This window comes from Chenopodium album, chromosome 21, assembly GCF_948465745.1.
Source record: "Chenopodium album chromosome 21, dcCheAlbu1.1, whole genome shotgun sequence".
Lineage (NCBI taxonomy): Eukaryota > Viridiplantae > Streptophyta > Magnoliopsida > Caryophyllales > Amaranthaceae > Chenopodium > Chenopodium album.
Genome location: NC_137854.1, coordinates 981,141 through 987,370, shown reverse-complemented (window position 1 = coordinate 987,370; position 6,230 = coordinate 981,141).

Sequence of the window (6,230 nt, the reverse complement as noted above, 5' to 3'; positions counted from 1 at the left end):
CTGCTCGCCGAAGTGTTCACGATCGTCTCGGCGATAGGGAACGGAGCGTGCACAACCGCCTCTCCTACCCTGTAGCCGAGGCCCAGACCTCCCAGCCGGGGACGAAAACCACTTCTACCCCTCTGAGAGGGCGGAGCGCGGTCCCTTCGGCTGGGAATAAGGGTAAGGCCGTGATGCTGCCTTCCAGTTTTCCATTCGAACAGTGGATACTGGAATCCCATGTGCCGACGGTTAAAATCCCGTCGCATATTACTTATGATGGAACTTCGGATCCGAAGGACCATATTGCCTCATACGAGGCTCACATGCATCTCTGCCCCAGGTCTGAAGCGACTTGGTGCAAATATTTTCTAACCACTCTCAAGGGGGTCGCGCAAGCGTGGATCTCCAAGGGAGTGAAAGAAGGCTCAATCACTGGGTGGGACGACCTGTCCTCCAAATTTAAGAGCAAGTTTTCTACGGCAAATCGCCGGGAGAAGACTACTGCAGAGCTTATGGGTCTGCAGCAAGGGGAGGCTGAAAGCCTCCGAGACTATCTGACTCGCTTCAGTAACGAGTCGTCCGGCATTTCTCAGCTAGACCAAGGGCTGGCAGTTTTCGCCCTTCAGCACGGTCTCAGAACTGGACCGTTCTCCGACTTCATGGTCATGAATTCACCCAAAACCTTGGAGGAGGCACTGAATGCTACGGATAAGTTCATCCGAGCTGAAGAGTGGAACAAAACAAAAACCCAACCTCAATCTGGGGGAGGGAAACAAAAACAAACACCCTTGTCGGAAGGCCAAGGCCAGAAGGCAAAGGGAAAGGCGAAAGCCTCGGAACAATCTTCGGCCAACGAGTCGAAGAAGGAAAAATCTGCTCCTTTTGCGGGCAGATATGAATCCTACACTCCGCTCTCTCTTCCGCGCGCTAAGATTTACAGCGTGACGAGGGAGGAACAGAGTTACAGAAAGCCGAGACCACTCCCAGAGTGGTATCAGCGAAAGAATAAAAATCAGTGGTGTGAGTTCCATGAATCACCGGGACACAACACTGAATAGTGTATCCAGCTGAAGGACCAAATCGAGGATATGGTCCGGAAGGGGTACTTGAAAAAATATATCGCGGATCACCGCGAGAAAAAAGAGGCCGAGAAGTCTGAAAAAGACTCTCAGCAAGAAATTGACTTCCCCCGAAAGAACAGCAAAACTGCGGAAGGAAAATTCCCTCCAATCCATGTTATTTCGGGGGGAACATGCTCTCGGAGGGAACACAAGCGTCACCTCAGGGCTCTGACCCATCAGGTGAACCATGCTGACATTCAGCCGCCCCAGTCACCGGTGCCGGGGGGTGACGTACCCTCATGAGGACCCGCTGGTGATCATCGCCACGGTGGCCAACCACGACGTCAGCAAAGTTCTAATGGACGGTGGTAGCGGAGCAAATATTTTGTTCCGAAAGGCCTATAATCAAATCAAGCTGAAACCCAAGCACCTCACGCCGGTATCCTACCCAGTATCCGGATTCAATGGGGCTTCAACTTATCCTGATGGGAAGGTTTTGCTTCCTGTCACCATCGGCTGTGATGAAGCAGCTAGGAACGTCATGACTGAATTTTTGGTCATCGACGCGCCTTCAGTGTACAACGTGATTTTGGGGAGACACATAATTCAAGAGATCCAAGGGGTTGTCTCAACTTATCATCAGCTGATGATCTATGTTTCAGACGTCGGCTTCTCCGAAAGGATCCAGGGCAGCCAAAAGGAGGCCCGAAGGTGCAACTACCTCAAGCCATCCACTAGTCGCCCAGATGACGACGATGAGGATGAGGAGGAGAAAGAAAAAGAAAGGGAGCCGAGCACAAAAAAGCCAAAAGGTCTAAGTGCTTCGGCCCAAGGTTTCGTGCCCAAAGAAAAAGGGCCAGAAAAAGAAAAGGCTAGCTCTCCATCTGAGCTGAAAGACTCAGAGACCCAGCCGAAGAAGAAAAAGTCTGGGACGCCTACTGATATAGACAGCAGGCCAGATTGCGAAGAGTCCAGCCCATCAACAATGGAATTGGACCAGCAGACTGAAACGGTCGAGTTGACCGAAGGAGATGCTGAGAAATGTGCAACAATCGGGATGGATCTTGATCCGAGCACCCGTTGTGAACTCATTCAACTCCTCCTGGACAACATAGATGTGTTTGCTTTCCCGTCAGCTGATATGCCTGGGATAAGTCCATACCTCATCTCCCATAAGCTTAACGTCGACCCAACGTGTCGGCCAGTTAAGCAAAAGAAGCGGAATTACTCCGCAAATAAGAACCGAGACATCGCAGCCGAGGTCAAAAAATTGCTGGATGCAGGCTTCATCGAGCCTTGTCAGTATCCAGAATGGCTGGCAAATGTGGTGATGGTTCAGAATGCCAATGGTACCTGGAGAATGTGCGTTGACTTCACGGACCTAAATAAGGCTTGTCCGAAAGATTTCTATCCCTTGCCGAGGATCGATCAGCTAGTCGACTCGACGAGTGGCCATGCCTTGCTTACTTTCATGGACGCATTCTCGGGGTATCATCAGATCTTCATGCACCCCGACGACCGAGCCAAGACGGCATTCGTCACAAACGCCGGGGTGTACAATTACAAAATGATGCCCTTCGGATTGAAAAATGCGGGGGCAACTTATCAAAGGCTGGTGGATCAAGTTTTTGCCGATCAAAAAGGCCGAAACATGGAAGTTTACGTTGACGATTCAATCGTCAAAAGCAAAAAATCTGAAGACCATGTTAAGGACTTGGCTGAAACCTTCACCACCTTAAGAAAGCATCAAATGAAGCTGAATCCGAAGAAGTGTGTCTTCGGCGTGAAGTCATGGAAATTCCTTGGGTTCATGGTCAGCAAGAGGGGGATTGATGCCAATCCCTCCAAAGTCGAAGCGGCGCTCGATCTTCTTGAGCCGAAAACAAAGAGGGATGTTTAGCGGCTCACCGGAAGAATGGCAGCCCTCTCGAGGTTAATTTCCAGAGCTTCGGACAAGGGGTTACCTTTCTTCAAAGCCCTAAAACTCCCAAAAACAAAAGAGCTCGTTTGGGAAGAAGAGCAAAAAGAAGCCTTCAAGCAGCTTTGGGAGCATCTAGCTCAACTCCCAACACTGGCTAGTCCAGTAGAGGGAGAAACTTTGTAACTGTACGTGGCGGTCAGCCCAGCCACCATCAGTGCAGTGCTGCTGAGGGAAGAAAATAAAATTCAGCAACCGATCTACTTCGTCAGTCACACTCTGACGGATGCCGAGACCCGCTATCCTCTACTCGAAAAAGTTGCCTTTGCAGTAGTGGTAGCTACTCGGAAGTTGAGGCCCTACTTTGATTGCCATCAGATAGTGGTCTTAACTGATTAGTTGCTGGAAAAAGTTCTCGGCAAAGTTGAAAAATCCGGTAGGGTGGCCAAGTGGGCTTTCGAGCTCACTGAATTCAGCATCAGCTACCAGCCGAGAGCAGCCATCAAGGCTCAAGCTCTAGCGGACTTCTTGGCCGAATGCTCGTATCAAGAGACGCTAGACGATGAAAACAAAATCTGGACCGTTTTTACGGATGGATCCTCCACCGTAAATGGTTCGGGGGCAGGGGTAGTGATAACCTCTCCCGAAGGCAAATCCTTTGAGTATGCACTCAAATTTTCTTTCAAAGCTTCGAACAACGAAGCTGAGTATGAGACAACAATCGCTGGCCTAGAACTGTGCATCTCTCTGGAAGCCGAGCATGTTTGTCTGAAGATAGACTCTCAGTTAGTTGCATATCAGATCGGTGGCAGCTACGAGGCCAAAGAGCCCTCCATGATAGCCTATCTTGCCAAGATCAAATCAGTTATTGCAAAGCTGAGAACTTTTGAAGTTCAGCTGATCCCAAGGGGTCAAAATGCTCAAGCCGACACACTCTCCAAATTTGCTAGTTCAACTCTCACTGAGCTGAACAGATCTGTATATGTAGAAGTGCGCCAAGAAAGAAGTTTCGACGAAGCATCCAAAGTGTGATGCGCTGACCCAGAACCTAGTTGGATGGACCCCATCCTAGCTTTCAAGCTTCGGGGAGAAATTCCCGAAGACAGAACTTTGGCCTCCAAACTGAAGAGAACTAGCTCAAGGTTCATCGTCTTCAGAGGAGAGCTCTTGAAAAAGTCCTTCTCAGCCCCATTGCTTAAATGCGTGGGTCCAACAGATGCAGATTACATCCTTCGGGAGATTCACCTCGGCATCTGCGGAAACCACATTGGGGGAAGGACCCTAGCCCACAAGGCATTGAGGGCCGGATATTACTGGCCCACCATGATCTCAGACGCTAAGGAGCTGGTCCGAAAATGCGACAAATGTCAAAAATTCGCACCAGTCATCCATCAGCCAACTAGAGACCTTCAGCCGATCCTTAATCCGCTTCCGTTTACCCAATGGGGGCTGGATATTTTGAGACCCTTTCCAGATGCACCTTACCAAAAAAGATGGTTAATAGTCGGCATCGACTATTTCAGCAAATGGATTGAGTCTAAAGCAGCTCCGAATATTACAGAGCAAACTGTCAGGAAATTTATCTAGCAGAACATTATCACCCGCTTCGGTATTCCGAAGGTCTTTGTCTTCGATCATGGGAGGCAATTTGACAATTTACCGCTGAGGCGGTACACAGACCAATTCGGCATCAAGCTTGCATATTCAGCAGTATGTCATCCACAAAGTAATGGCCAAGCCGAAGCTGCAAATAAACAGATCCTCAATGCTTTGAAGAAAAGGGTTGAAGATCAAAAGTCTAAGTATACAGAGGAACTTCCAGGATCCCTCTGGTCACTTCGGACAACTGAAAAAGAGGCAACGGGCTATTCACCTTTTGAGCTGGTGTATGGTGCCGAAGCCGTTCTTCTAGTGGAAATCGGCTCTGAAAGTTTACGAGTGCACCACTTCTCGGCTGAGAATGAGCAACTTATGAAGGAATCCCTCGATTTCCTCGATGAAATAAGAGACTCAGCCCGAGACAGAATGGCTGCTTATAAACAGAGAATCAGCAAATTTTACAACCGAAGGGTCCATGCAAGACCTCTCAAAATTGGAGACCTTGTCCTTCGGAATGCTGCTGCATTTCAGAAAGGCCGAATCCATGGGAAACTCTCAGCTGCATGGGAGGGACCCTATGAAATTTATGATGAGCTTCAGCCAGGAACATACCGACTTCGTCAGTTAGATGGAACTGAGCTGAAAAATCACTGGAATGCTGATGTACTTAAGAAATATTCAGCCTCGTCTGAAACCTTCGCCTTCGGGTAACTGGGTCTCAGATTGCTGACAAACTCGTCTTTTTAAAGAACTCTGGTCTTTCAGCTGAAGTTAAACTTCAGTAAGACTTGTTCTCCAAAGACATGAGTCCATGGACAAGTCTGGGATATTGCCTTAAAGATAGACAGAAAATCAAGGATAACAGCAACTTTTAGAAATTTTTTATTCAGCTTCGTCTGAAAGTTGAAGAAACCCAACTCAGTAATCCAAAGACTTGAGTCTTCAGATTACTGGGGGGGCAAGAAGCACTATCAGTGCAAGTTTATCTTCAGCAGAATTCTTCAAGCTGAAAGTTTTGTAGAAACAGTAAAGCATTCAGAATGAGGAAAATAAGACAAAGCAATTGAAGAAAAATGCATCAGATAAAGTTCAAATGCTCAGAAAACGAGCTACAAAGTTCAAATGTTTAAAAGACATAATAAAGCATCGGCAGCCGCCCACAAGCGGAAAATTACAGCTGCCGAGGTACATACAAAAACAGATAAAGCAGTTTGTACATCAAGGCAAGCTGAAGCAAAAAATAAGGCAAAAAATATTCAGAAGCGGCAAGTCTAAAGTTGAGCGCATGATGAACCGCAAGATTCTGAAGACGACTGCCCGAGTTCCTATGCTTCAGTCCGAGGATCAGACTGATCAGCAATACTGGGTCCCATTGTGGCCTCAGTCCCAGCAGCAGATGAAGCAGGCTTCGCACCTTGCTGAGCCTCCCTCTCCCTTTGTTCAGCCTCCATCTCCCTTCTTTCAGCTTCTTCTTCGGCTTCTTCAGCCTCAAGGATTTCAGCTTCGATTGGAGTTGGAAACTACATATGAGGGTCGTCGGGATCCTGGATCCATTCAGCACACTTGGACCAGTCCAGCGTTGGCTCAGCATGTAGGCAGACTCTTCGGCACACTCTAACCCCGTTCTTGAAACCCATATCGTATTCTTCCTGGGTGTAGATACGGACCTT